Here is a 15,281-nt window from a genome sequence, read left to right as displayed (position 1 = left end):
TTTAACTACTTAAATTACTTTCCTAGATAGTAAGCAACCATTAGTGATGCCAATTTCAAAACACTGCTTCATGAAGCTTCGAAACCTTTACAAATCTTTTGTTCTGAATCAATGGTTCGGAGCGTGTATCAAACTGCCAGAGTCACGTGATTTCAGTAAATGAGGCTTCATCATTACGTAATAACGGTTTTGAAACGTTTCGTAACACTTAGAAATTTGAGGGTGGTTCAAGATGGCACTCTAGCAACATGTAAGTTGATGTGCTCTGCAAGTGTAATTGGCTTTCAGTGCAGTCAGAAAATTTTCTTTATCATTTTCTATCAACTTCTAAGATCTATCAGTTGATAATTATCCCTTTACTAGAGAGTGACACAATGGGCAAGTCCGAAAAAAGAAAAAACAAGAGTGCTTCGCAGGCGAATGTTAATCCTCCTATCAATAGTGAAACTCTGCAAGTTTCCAGAGTTCCTGTTTCAGTGAATCTACATGATTACGTCAAGAAAGACCTGGATTCAATTTCTGACAAATTCATGTTGTGCGAGGAGGAATTTCCTGCACTTTTAGACACGCCTTACAAATCTCCTGCCACCAAACAATGGAAGACTGACCGTTCTGACATTGCTAATGTTCTCTCAAAACTTGGAGCACTCTCGCAATTAATAAACACTCGATCTGATTCCCTGGAAAAAATGATAGGAGAAAATACACGCGAGATTACTAACATGAAGGATGTAATAAACGAAAGATATGCAATAAACATTTTACAAAAGAAAACCTTAAGAATTTTTAATTATAGTTAAAGTAAGTCAGAAACACACCTGTTCACCAGTCATTTGGTAATGACCGGTGAACTCAGCTCTGGCAAAGGCAAGTTTCAAATCAGTGCTTCTCTAGCGCTAAATTAATCCCTTAGCTTAGTGCCATCTACTGTTTTAGAAGAGGAAGTTGCTTAACTGCATTTATGAGAAAATCTGCCTGGACACATTTGTGAGAAAATCGAGCCGAGAGATCTCATAAAAAGCCAAGTGTCTCACAATCATAACAGACAGATATGCATATGTATGCACTAGATTTGGTATTTGTTCAAAGGTTACATTGAATTTGTAGGATAGTTTGTATTTATTTGTGAAATATTATCTAGGCTCATTTATTTATATTTGTAAAACACAAAACATATTTGTTACTCCACTGCATTTTCGCTCAAATTGACCTTTGTACTTGCACAATGCTTTCTGTTTGTTTGCGAGTCGAGTTCTCTTACGAGAGGTTCTCTCGTATTGTGTAAGTTGCTTACGCATCGGGAAAGTCTTCTTTCTTCGAGATCTGAAGCCAAAAAATTATCCTTAATTTTGTATTCATTGTCAACGCAGTGCAGCAGCCGACAGACCTAGGCAGGCTGTATAAGCGTGCTCATTGGCTGCTCGGCGGCAACTGCTTAAGCCTATCAGTGAGCGCTCTGAACGCGGCAACCAATGAGGACGCTTCGCGCCCTCCACACCCTTCTAACCGTCAGAATGGGTGTGGCCAGCGTGTATATATTCAGTGCTCACAGGCTAAAATTCTGATTTTCTTGTCTTCAGCGAAGCTCTTCGCATCGCTGGATCTTGAGAGCCGCCGCCGTTGAAACCAGCGACCAGCAAGCTTAGGACAGCCCCTGAGGAAGCCGACCGTCTTCGCCGCCTTCAGCCATCCGTGCCTGCTACGCTATCCGGCGACATATCCTTTACATTATTACTGTTACTGTGTGTATTCTAAAGAGCACAAGGCGTTTTTGTCAAAACACCTCGTTTTTCCTGCGGCTTGTGCCGCGCCCCGCTCAGCAACGGAGACCGCCACCTCTTCTGCGCTCTCTGCCTGGGCCGCGGGCACGCCGCCACCGCACTCTCTACGGGCGGCTGCCCCGAGTGCGAAGAGCTTTCAATGTCGACCCTGCGGGCTCGACTTGAAGCTTTCGACCAAGCTGTCGCTCTGCCTGTCCCTGCCGGGCCGCGCAATAAGAAGCGCCGCTCGCAGAGACCACCGGGGACTGTTGTGACTGAGGAGCTCGCCGGAACCTCTCCCTCGAGCTCTCTCTCGCCCTCTCCCTCCCGGCCGCTCAACCGCCGGCTCTCGCCCGCGCCGCCGCCGCATCAGGAGATGAGGCGAATGTGATAGATACCCGTACTCTCCTTCTGTTCGAGCCGTGCAACTGCGCCGCTCACAAGGGATGGCAGAAGCGGACGGTCTCGGAGCGAGTTTCCTCTCCTTCTGTTCGAGCCGCGCAAACTGCGCCGCTCACAAGGGATGGCAGGAGTGGACAGTCTCGGAGCGAGTGTCCTCTCCCTCTGTTTGAGCCGCGCAAACTGCGCCGCTCACAAGGGATGGCAGTAGCGGACGGTCTTGGAGCTCTCTTTACGTTACAAGAAAGCTACTCCGTCCTCGCACGTCACTCACCGGTGAAAGGGGAACAGAGTGTTTTCGTCCCGCCATGGCCGGACTATAACCTCCATTTCTCACACATTTCTCAGTCCCCTCTTAAGTTCAGGCGACTGGAATTGTTACTATTGCAGTATACGAGCCTGTTATAAATACACGCTCGCGTGCAAGCAAACGCCGTCATAAGACATGTGGCTCCCCTGTGGCTCAGTGGCGGAATCTTAGACTGTCATGCTAGAGACTCGGGTTTGATCCCGGCTCTCGCGGCAGATAAAATTTATGCTGTTCGCTTCTCTGAGCTCGCGGCCAGTTTTTCTTACAGAAAGCAAGCCCGCTCTCTCCCTCGTTGGGCCGCGCAGATTGCGCCGTTCAAGGGATGACAAAGCGGGCAGTCACGAGCAACGTTCAGCGTGCGCCCCTCACTCACCGGCGAAAAGAGAAGAGACTGTGTTAGTCCCGCTGCGGCTGGACAACCGCCAATTCTCACACATTTCTAAGTCCCCTCTTAAGTTCAGGCAACTGGAAATATTACTATTGCAGTAAACGAGCCTGTTTTAAATACACGCACGCCTGCAAACAAACGCCGACGCGACACATGAGGTCGCTTTTTATATGCTCGTGCTAACCGAAAGGTAATGTGTTTTCCCCTGTGGCTCAGTGGCAGAATTATACGCTTTCGTGCGGGAGATCCGTGTTCGAAATTTTTTTATCTCGGGGCAGATAAAAATTTATGCTGCTTGCTTCTCCGAGCTCGCGGCCAGTCTTTCTTACTTACAGAAAGCGAACCCACCTCTCGCACCACACCTACTCATGGTGCTCGAGTATTTATGAGCATCTAAACACGAGAGAAGAAAAGACGGTTAAGTCCCGCAGCGCTGTGGCTGGACCACCGTCGAAGCTTAACGCCCTGTCAGTCCCCGTTGCCACGGCTACTGCAGCTGTTTACCTCGCAGTCAACGAGCGGTTACACATACTAACGAATATTTTCGCCCCCGACGCCGCCATCGCGCGTCGCGCCTCACACTATATGTTCTCCGTCAAAAGCCTCCGGGACACTGTGTGTGAAACGGCCAGCTATCGCTGCGTGCTATCCGCCGTATCTAAGCACCAAGAGCGCGCGCGCCGCGCCCGCCCCTCCGTTTCGAGCTCTTGAGCCTGCGATGCGCGGCGATCGGAGCCCGGAGGCCATTCTGCCCCTGGCTGCACACGCAAAAGCGTGGGAAGCTATTCCAGGCGCATCAGAATGGGTGCTAAGCACAGTAAAACAGGGCTATACTCTGCAGTTCGCTCGCCGCCCTCCGCGCTTTCAAGCGCGTATCGAGACCAGAGTGAATGGGGAAGTAGCACATCTACTTCGAGCAGAAATAGTTACACTTCTGTGCAAAAGGGCTATAGAACCGGTTTCCCCTTCCATGAGCGAGTCAGGCTTTTACAGCCGTTTTCCTCGTTCCCAAGAAGGACGGAGCTCTCAGACCAATTTTGGATCTGAGACATTTGAACAAGGCTCTTATGAGAAGACCGTTCAAAATGCTCACAACCTACTTTCAGATCCAGATAATACCCCGTCACAGGCCATTCTTGAGATTCGCCTTCGACGGTCAGGTATATCAGTACACCGTCCTGCCGTTCGGCCTGTCTTTGGACCAAGAGCTCGCTGGTGCCCAGTCAATCAACCTCTTTTCTGAGTTTGGATCTGGACACTGTAGCGATGACGGCCCGCCTGTCGACACAGCGCGCGCGCTGCATTCGACGCCTGGCCGCGTCCTTCCGGCCGGGCAGCACCGTACCTCTCAAAACATTTCAGAGGTTACTGGGTTGTATGGCCTCAGCCGCAGCAGTGCTTCGGCTGGGCCTTTTACGAATGCGCCCGCTACAACGCTGGCTGAATGCCCGAGTGCCTCACAGAGCATGGGCTTCCGGCGGTATCCGCATCAGAGTGACTCAGAGCTGCGTTTCAGCACTGAAGCCCTGGTTAGTGGCCGACTGGTACCAGCCGGGAGTGACAATGGGAGCTATCTCACACCGCAAAGTTATCTCGACGGACGCTTCCACCTCAGGCTGGGGGGCTCTGTTCGAGGGCAAACCGGTTTTTGGCCTATGGTCAGACCAGGAAAAATGCCTCCACATAAACTGTTTGGAGATGATAGCGGTCGAGAATGTGCTCAAGCGCTTCCTCCCATTCATACAGGATCACCACGTCTACCATGGCCGTCTAAATGGTCGGTGTTTTCCAAATAGTGCGCAACTAAAAGCTTGGATCCGCGCGCATGCGGGGTCCCGCGGGTGCTCTCCTTCTTACAAGAGCTGTTGGAAAAGGGCAGATCCCCTTCCACGCTCAAAGTATATGTGGCCGCTATTGCAGCGTTCGCTGAGACGACGCGCGGCCGGGCAATGGGAAGGAATGAGCTCATTATCCGCTTCCTCAGAGGAGCTAGACGGATGAATCCCCCGCGGCCCCCCTCGGTTCCTTCTTGGGATCTGTCCTTGGTCCTGGCGGCCCTGAAGGCTTTTCCCTTTGAACCGCTTGAATCCGTGGATCTAAAGTACCTCTCGCTTAAAACCGTTTTTCTGATAGCTCTGTCTTCAGTCAAACGAGTGGGTGATCTGCACGCGCTATCTGTTAGCCCTGCATGTCTTGAGTTCGGGCCGAATGACTCGAAAGTCATTCTCAGACCGAGACACGGTTACATCCCCAAAGCGATTGGAACCCCGTTTAGGGCACAAGTTATTTCCCTTTCGGCTCTGCCAGCTTCCGATAATGGGGACAGTGATAACCTCCTATGCCCTGTCCGGGCGCTGAGAGTTTACATCACGCGCTCCGCCGCTTTCAGGCGTTCAGAGCAGCTCTTTGTTTCCTTCGGCGGACGCACCAAGGGTCTCGCCGCCTCGAAGCAGAGCCTGTCCAAGTGGATAGTGGACGCGATCGCAGCAGCTTATGCCTCCAAATACCTGCAGTGCCCTCTGGGCGTCAGAGCCCACTCCACTAGAGGCATGGCCTCGTCGTGGGCCTGGTCCAGCGGAATTTCTATCCACGATATTTGTATGGCGGCGGGCTGGGCCTCCCCGTCAACATTCGTGAGGTTTTATAACCTGGAAGTTCCTGCCCTACAGGCAAAAATATTGTCAGTATAAGTGACATGTATGCTCTGCCCAGTTCTCGTGTGCAGACTACGTTCATATGCTGGCGCTATTCTGGTACTATACTCAGGGTGAAGTGTTTGACTCAGTCCGGCTGATCCGCTCTGTTTCCTATTTCTCGTTACGCGCTGTTATCGGTGCTGGCCCGCGCTGCTGGCCGCCCGTATTCCTTTCTGTGGCGCGGGGATTTTTCTCTTCATGTGAGACCGACTATGTCGTTCTTCTCCTACCCTTATGAGTGCTTATGTACTGTATGGGCTCGCTCTGCGACCCTACTGTTTTGCACTGTTATATGCTTATAGACCGGCCGCGCCGCTCTATTTCATATACGGCATGAAGTGCTTGTACTGTGCTGGCCCGTCTTTCCGACCGGCCACATATTCCAGCAGAATGTTTTTCCCCGGTTTCCCTGGGATTCATGGGCTGGATGCTCGGCGCACACGGCGTTGACAAGGGGTTCCCAATGCGTAAGCAACTTACGCAATACGAGAGAACCTCTCGTAAGAGAACGTACTCAGTTAGTGATGTACCTCGGTTCTCTCTAGAAGAGGGAACGAGTATTGCGTAACCTGCCGTGTCGCGCCACGAGCTTTTGCGCTTCAGACTGCGAAAACCAGAATTTTAGCCTGTGAGCACTGAATATATACACGCTGGCCACACCCATTCTGACGGTTAGAAGGGTGTGGAGGGCGCGAAGTGCCCTCATTGGTTGCCGCGTTCAGAGCGCTCACTGATAGGCTTAAGCAGTTGCCGCCGAGCAGCCAATGAGCACGCTTACACAGCCTGCCTAGGTCTGTCGGCTGCTGCACTGCGTTGACAATGAATACAAAATTAAGGATCATTTTTTGGCTTCAGATCTCGAAGAAAGAAGACTTTCCCGATGCGTAAGCAACTTATGCAATACTCGTTCCCTCTTCTAAAGAGAACCGAGGTTACATTAGTAACCGAGTACGTTTTCCTTTGCAAAGCAGATCATGTCTGTTTGCAAAATGCTGGATTTGTTTGTTTAATTATGGCACAATATTAACTCCATATTAACTGACCAAAAATGTACTGTAAACACAACGGTCTATTTGAGTCTAGTAGGACCCGACTAGATTACCATTTTTAAACGAATAACCTAGACCGTTATTAATTGGCACAGTCAGCCTTGTTTGTCATTATTACAGAAGAAAAAGGAGCGATCAAGAAAGGAAAACAAACACAGATTTCGGACCAGATGATCGCGTCATCTGAATTCACAATTCATAAAGAATGACATGCGTTATTATTTGTATGTCTACGACAGCGCACTGCAGATTTATTGCCAAAAGAAATCTGAATGTCAAACCGCAAACTTAACGATAGTTTGCGCATCACATATGTAACGAATGTGCAAGAATCATGATTATGTTTTCCCTGCACACAAAAACTCCATAAACCTTGTCATTATAAATTTTGGAGGAAAGCTTTTAGCTTTTAACCTGGTAGATATAAGTCACTAACTGGAGCCGCCTGGTCTATGACTAGACCCTCCTGGGGTGTTTACGACACTCACTGCATCTCAGAGACACTCCAGAACCTGAAACTAACATTCCTCTCTGCACCAAAGAGATAACGAAACTTTCTCCTGCTACGTGACATCACACCCCCCACACACACAAACATCCCTTTGTGTTTGAATTAGGATAGAATATCCTTTAATATATGTACACTTACATTATGCATGTGTGATTAGTTTTTGCTTTATAATAGAGGTGTAGTTTTCTAATGTGTAATCTTGAATCAAGTGTTTAGTTTAAGCTTGTCCATTTAGCTTGTCCTGTTAATCTTTACTCCTATTTAAATCCTACATTTTCTACGTTTATAACCACTTAAGAAATGTATAAACATGGATTTGATTTCCCTGTGTCATGGCTTGATAGTCGTGTGAGGAAACTTTAAATGTGTGTAATCCTGCATATCTCATGTAACTTTGCATTTCTATAACCTTCATGTGATGTGTGTGATATGAGCTCTGTAATGCTCTCAATCTAACGGAGTTGAATTTCGATAACCAACTGCAGTAATTTGTATAATTTGACACATTTCATATGGTTTGAGCAAATCTTCTTAATTTCATCTCCTCATGACACATTCAAGGAGGCTGTTCCAAACAAACAAAGGAATCTTCCCGCTCGAAAAATCTCGACAGATTATTTGCCCTTCCCGTAAAAAGGGGCGGGGACGGAATTCCCTCAAAAGACGGAACTTGCCTGTTTCTCGCTCTCTCCCCTTCAGGAAACTCTCTGCACTTCGACAAACTTTGGAAACCCAAGTCCGGACCGGCTTCGGCATGCTTCTCATCTTCTTTCTTTTCTTTTAGTCTTTGTTTTTTCCTATTCTCCTTTGTTCATTTCCACCCACGAGGGAAAATGAACTTAGTCTGAATTACTTCTTTGGCAACTTCACGTTCGTGAACCTTTGAAACTTTGCGCGAGTCTGCTCACCCCGAAAGACAGGAAAAGAACACGCCCAGCTTCGATGGAGAAAAACACGCGCCTTCCTTCCTCATACGAAGATAACCATGCTCAAGTATTGATTATTGAATTGAACTTTTAATGTGATTTCTTTGTTGTCTCTCGAAGGTTACCTTGTCTGTGAAATTGCCATCCTGAGAGTTTAGTTTCACTTTCTCTCATCTCTCATTGTCCGATCCCAGCAAACATCGGTCCGACGGCAACGTCGTGTCCCTGGCCAAAAATAGTCGCGGTATGACGGCATAAATCGGTAAAAATATGTAACACAGAACATTTCCTAAAAATGCATTCATATACATTTGTACATGTCTACAGTTCTCTGGGTTTGCATGTATAATTGTTATTTTGACTTTTAGCTACGTGTAGTTCAATATGTAGTGCAGGGTTCACCAATCTCGGTCCTGGAGGGCCGCTCTCCTGCAGAGTTTAGCTCCAACCCCAATTAAACACACCTGAACCAGCTAATCAAGGTCTCACTAGGCATACTAGAAACTTTCAAACAGGTGTGTTGGAGCTGGTTGGAGCTAAACTCTGCAGGACAGCGGCCCTCCAGGACCGAGATTGGTGAACCCTGATGTAGTGTATCGGGTGAGAGGACGTCACCTGGCGACGTCTTTTACACGTGCATTTATAGTCCATCATGACCCTCCATCATGGAATCCTTGTGAAATATGCAAAAGCTGTGCTTAATCCTTGCATGGTTAATACTGCAAAAATTAATTTAATTGCCCAAGTAGTTTTTAAGAGGTTGTGAAGACGTCCACTGACGTCCTTTACACGTCAAGGCTGTGAATACACGTCCACTGACGTCCTTTACACATCTAGTCAAGCAAGACAGAACCCCCCCCCCCCCAGGAATTATCTTTATGAAATACACGAATTGTATACAAAGTAAATATATTTACTTTATCTGGTTTAAATAAATTATAATCACACAGTTCCCAGTGTGGTTAAGTGAATGCAAAGCCTCTGCATTTTAGTCATTATTTCAACCTGTAGCCTACCTGATACGTTGTGTTTTTTTTTTTTTTTTATGGAATGTATGCATGTAAAACAGAAATATATCTGGTCACCATTTATGTCTGAGTTGGATGTAATTGCCAAAACTGTGCTGCCAAGATAGTAACAAAAGTAACAAAAGATCTCCCGACATTACCAAATCCCGCGATACGTTAGATTATCTCACGAGATGTTAACGCGTTTTCCCCATAGACAGTAAAAGAAATGGACAAAGCGACCAAATAAAACCAAACGATTACATTACTTTAAATGAATCAACCCCGCAAGATTACTGTTATAAACATGAGCCTCGTCTGAAACGCAAAGGGGGTGGTGTTGCTGTAATCTATAGTAATAGTTTCAAAACCACTAAGAAATCAAGTTTTAAATATAATTCTTTTGAAGCATTGGTGCTTAATGTAAAAATATATAGTGTAAACAATAAATCACGTTTGAGATTTGTGCTGGCTACTGTATACAGGCCACCAGGGCACCATACAGACTTTATCAAAGAATTTGCGGACTTTCTATCAGAATTAATATTGACTGCAGATAAAGTACTAATTGTTGGTGATTTTAATATACACATCGATAATGAAAAAGATGCATTGGGATTGGCATTTAAAGACATTGTAAATTCAATTGGAGTTAGACAACACGTGTCAGGACCTACTCATCGTCGTAATCATACTCTAGATCTAATATTATCACACGGAATAGATGTGGATGCCGTTGAAATTCTGCAGCAGAGCGATGACATCTCAGATCATTATCTAGTCTCGTGTAATTTGCATTTAGCCAAGGCTGCAAAGCCGACTCCGTGTTTCAAATATGTGAGACCTATCACTTCTGCTACTAAAGATTGCTTTATTAATAATCTTCCTAAACAGTTTCATCATCTCAGCATCTCAGATTGCTTAGAAGAACTAGATATTACAACAGAAACGTTTAACTCTCTCTTTTCCAGCACTTTAGACACAGTTGCTCCGTTGCGCTTAAAGAAGATTAAAGAAAATAGTCCAACGCCGTGGTACAACGAGCACACTCGGGCCCTTAAGAGAGCAGCCAGAAAAATGGAGCGCAACTGGAAGAAAACAAAACTAGAGGTATTTCGCATTTCATGGAAAGAGAGCTCAATTACTTACAGAGAGACTTTAAAAGCTGCTAGTAATTTACTCAACCTCATGTTTCAAACCTGTATACCTTTCTATGCTAAACACAAAGATGTTTAGAAGAATGTTTGTAACCAAGCAGATGTCGCTTCCCATTAATAATCATTTTTTCTCCAACAATGGTAGTCAGTGGATGCTCTATTTGCTTGGTTACAAACATTCTTCAAAATATCTTCTTTTGTGTTCAGCAGAAGAAAGAAACTCATACAGGTTTGGAATTTGGTGAGTAAATTACATAATTTTCATTTTTGGGTGAACTATCTTTATATAATAATTCAGTATTTTGCAATTGGTATTTTAGTTTGGTTAACAAATCGAGAGCTTAGAATTATAAGGTTCTATCTCAGTTTATTGTAGTTTATTGAGCATCAAAGTTTTTAAACTCGGTTTATGTTTTGTGAGATGGAAACTTTTATTTTATTAATAACTACTAACAATTTGTTTTTTGTTTTTTACAAAAATAACACCACACAGGCATTAATAAACACCTAATGGATCAGATTGTCAAAAACTCAATTTCAACCAAAAGTGGAGATAGAACCTTAAAATTCTAAGCTCACGAAATGTTAAACATTGAAAAAAATAAAGAGAAATTTTGGCTGTTCAATATCAATAAAATGTTGTGCTTAATCAGAACATGCTTCTTTTTTGCTTATGTCCACAAATAATGTGTTATTGTTTTTGATGTACACGTGATTAAAACGTTTTATTGACGTTCAGGTCTGACTGGACCAATTTTGGACCTTTTTAGAACCTTTGTCAAGATGTGTAGGCTAGACCTGCAGACTACACAATAGGTGTGTGATTATTTTATATGCAGGCTTATACACTTAAATTATGCAGCAACACATGACGACGCATTTAGACGTCCAGGGACGCGCAGAAGAGACGTGGAATTCACGGCCAGAAAAGACGTGGAATTCACGGCCAGAAAAGACGTCGGTTCAACTTCCATTTTGGAACTATTTTTCAACCATGACGGGACGTCTCAGACGGACGTCTTTTCAACGGTCATTAAACGTCCAAATGTTTGCTGGGATCTCTCTCTCTCTCTCTCTCTCTCTCTCTCTCTCTCTCTCTCTCTCTCTCTCACTCATTTTCGTTATTCGTTTAGTCTTGTATTTGTTTACGTGTTCTGTAAATACATACATATTTACTCTGTGTAAATCGTAGTTATATTCATTAGTTCAATTATTAAATTCCATATATTCCTGATTGTCTCAATGCTCATTTAACAAAGTCAATGAAAATGTTCGATCTTAAGCTACAAAGCTGATTGGTTACTTTTCAGTAACCTAAATCTTATAAGGACAAAAAGAATCGTTTCATGGCCAGAAGCTATTCCTTTTTGAAATTATAAGAAGTGATAACTTTATTGATAAATTGTTAAGTTAATCTTACGGCCGTTTTGCTGGACAAACAACCGTTTGATGATTACATTAATTTCCATTAAGGGTTATCTCATAATCGATCTGAAATAAGATTATTGATATATGAATGAGGAATTATAATTCGTTGTTGTGATTGATTATTCATATATACAAATCGATCTATTTTCAACTTCGAATAAATTGTAATATGCAAAATATTAGGCTAATCATATTCATGATTAATTATTAAAATTCCCGATAGATCATTTGAGCTAATGTTAAATGTAGCCTACTATAATGCCAGTGCGGTTACACATAATAGACTATAACTCTGAAATACCCTGTAAAGAAGAGAAGAAACCAATTTTCTGTTATACGTTGTAACAAAGAGTAACATCAAAACTTACGACAAGATACACCGCATATATATACTCGAAGTTCTGGTTCTGGTTGTCAGGAATGGCGTATTTTCTGTGTCGTAAATTACTTTCACTTCTGGTCACCTGCTGCTGCGCAGACAATAAACCACTTTCAAAGTCGTTGTTTTGATTTTTGGTCGAATAGATTTATCCTGCTGAATATCTTTCACCCATCTGCGACTCATAAGTAGGTAGGCTACTTACCAAATAGTGTCTTGGTCTGAACAGCTTACTTGAATTCAATATTGAATTTATTTTAAATATGAAGAATAACGGTTTCTACTTCAGTTCCACTTCTCAGTGATATGTGCTTCCTCAGTTTTAGAAGAGGAAAAAGGAACTGGGCACTTGCACTGCGGATCCAGGGGTGGGGCAAGAGCTGTCTGGCAAGAGAGTTTGTTCCTATAGTTATAGTAGCCTATCAAAACAATAAAAATTTTTTTTTTAAAATTGAGCTAAAAAAATGCAAATAAAAAGAAAGATTTGAAAAAGAAAAAGAAAGTAGCAAGAGATAAAAAAATATGTTTTACAAACAAAAATAAAGAATCACAAAACAAAAATAGAGCAAAATAAAAAAACATAATTAGGCTAATTGCAAAAATGAATACAACTTCTAAATGGAAAAAAAAGCTAATGTTAGCTAATAATTGTGTAGGATAGACCTACAACAAAATCCCCAGTGTTAATTGAACACCATATACATAATATATAAATATACACTGAGGGGTGTTAAATTACACGGTGGATTTTTATGTTTTATGCTGTATTTATAATTGCACTGCACACTTTTAACAGTCTGTTGCTTTTTTCTGTACTAATTGTTTTAGCTTATGTGTCTTTTTAAACTTTTAATCTGACGTCAGAACGGGTAAAGAACATAAGCTCCCCTGCCAAACAGAGATTGCCATTTATGGATGGATTGTCATTCCTTTTATAATCTGTGACAGCTTGTATGCCTCGCCACATTTACCATTATTGAAGCGGTTCTCAATCCTAAATTTATAATTAAATTTTGTTGTCTTAATACCTTGTTTTAGATTAGCTCTGGCCAGAATATAGGCTACCATGTAACCTGCCCTGTAAGCATCTCAGTTTTAATATATTTTTTACTTCTTTTGTCATCCATGGTTTCTGGTTAGAGAAGACATTGTATGACGTGACAGTATGTCCCAAAGTTTGTCTACTCTTCTACTACACACTCAAAAGTATGCACTTTTTCTTCACAAGAGTAGCCTACATAAGGCGTAGTATAAGTACGCAAATTAATTGAGACGCAGCAATGTATATATTGACTGTGGTAACATTGTCTATGCAGTAATTAATATAGAAAAGGACAGATGAGGTATTGTGGCAGAACGGAATCCGGTAGCCACTTGATAATTCTTTTACGCTGTTGACCAATTAGACGAGACTGATAATTTGTGAAAAACTTATAAGGAGGGGTATTGTCACGTCAAGCAGGTCGGAAGTGACCTGGTGACATGTGAGAAGTCTTGTTGCTAATGAGATGTGTCCCACTGCTGTCTGTTAGAGGAAGGTGGGAGAAATTAGTCTGCTTGGGAGAGATGAGTGAAGTGAAGGAAGCGTGCAGTGGAGGGCTATAGCTTATCCTTACCTGGGTTTGGATGCCGTATTGGTATGATTAAGAGTGCAGCTGTGAGGCGGATACACAAACTCTCTATTTCTATCTGTGCCTCATTGGCTACATTTACATGCACAGCTTTTGTTTCAATCGGATACTCCAATCGAAGAACAGGCACCGGTACATGTTCAATACACCCACATTACACGCACACGCCCCGCATGTCATAGGCTACAAACAAACATGCCACACACACATACACACAATCTTAATCTTTCTTGGTTTGCTTTAGATTTGCCCTTCATTTAAATTCACTTAAATTCCATAAGTTGATGGGTTTGCTCTGACAAAGTTATTCTCTTTTCACATTTTTAGGGCTGTATAAGCTTGATTGTGACTGAGATCAAGTTCATGAAGCAAAAACGCCAGGGACGAAATGCTATTGCCGCCTCCTTATTCAAATCATGGTTCTGTATTTTTGGCATTCTTTTTTCTTCGTCGATAAGTTGTTTTGTTTTTTTCCCCTTTGTCTTCCCCATGGAAGTGTGTTTAAGTGAATGGTAAGACTGTCTTAACCCGTGAAGATTGAAGATGAGTGTTTTATTTTTTGCTGTATTGGTTATGTGATTGTTGCTGACTTTCTAAAAATAATTGCAAATGAATTGATTGTTTCATTTTAATTCTTACAAGTTTAATTTGATTCTTCCTCCGTGGTTTTTAATAAGCTATCCGGTGTAGGTTAAGAAAGCTGTACAGTTTATCTTTCACTCTATCGTAACATATTTGTAATAAAAGATACAACTTGGATGCAACGTGCAGTGTCGTCCATTAGCGCAACCTCTTTATTAACATACGACTTCCGGTAACCCCTTAGCATCTTGGGTAATGCAGTTAAATATGTAACAGTACTGCCAAACATTACGTCTCCCCTTTTTTTTTTTTTTTTTTACAAAATACAAATTCAGCATGAAATAACAGAATATCAGGGCTTATCAAATTACCTTCAGTTGAGCTAAGCCTACTCATGCATATACTTAAATGATTATGCTATGTACCTCATACACAATTAAGATAACTATAACAGCAAACTTGTTGAACATCAGCCATACAAATCATAATGCTCTTCAAGATGACAAATGTGTGCAGAATTCAACATCATAATTAACTAAACATAGGTCACATTATTTACCCTTACGTAAAGGTACCCTTTATATTGTGCTCATTTCCCTCATGTCTCTGCTGGTTCGTTGCATGTGTATGTAGCGGATGAGTTTCTTGTTTGTCTACTGATCTTTAAACAGAAATGTTTCAGAGTTAAATAGAACCAAGAAATTGCTATGATATATAATAAAACACTCGGTTAATATTTGTAACATTAATGTCCTCAGCTGACATAGACGCCTGATAAACTTTGTTGTTGTGATTACACACAATACAGGGAGCGTTTCCCTCAACACTGTAACGTGCTGCTTTAGCAAGGTTCCGTAAAAAGTTGCAGCTTTTATTTTCCTTTTACACCCCGAAGAAGATATCACGGGTTTATCAAGTTTGTCTAAATTATCCAGCTTCGATTACTTTTAGTCAGCTTTGATGAAACTTTTCTGGAATGTTTCTGAAAGAAGTGAATCCTGGAAGTGAAACCTAACATAAAAACTCCACCACATCACATCAGACAGTCTCTCACAAGA

The sequence above is a fragment of the Scardinius erythrophthalmus genome (genome assembly GCF_964197995.2).
Source record: "Scardinius erythrophthalmus genome assembly, chromosome: 10".
Classification (NCBI taxonomy): domain Eukaryota; kingdom Metazoa; phylum Chordata; class Actinopteri; order Cypriniformes; family Leuciscidae; genus Scardinius; species Scardinius erythrophthalmus.
This window is presented reverse-complemented; position numbering follows the sequence as displayed.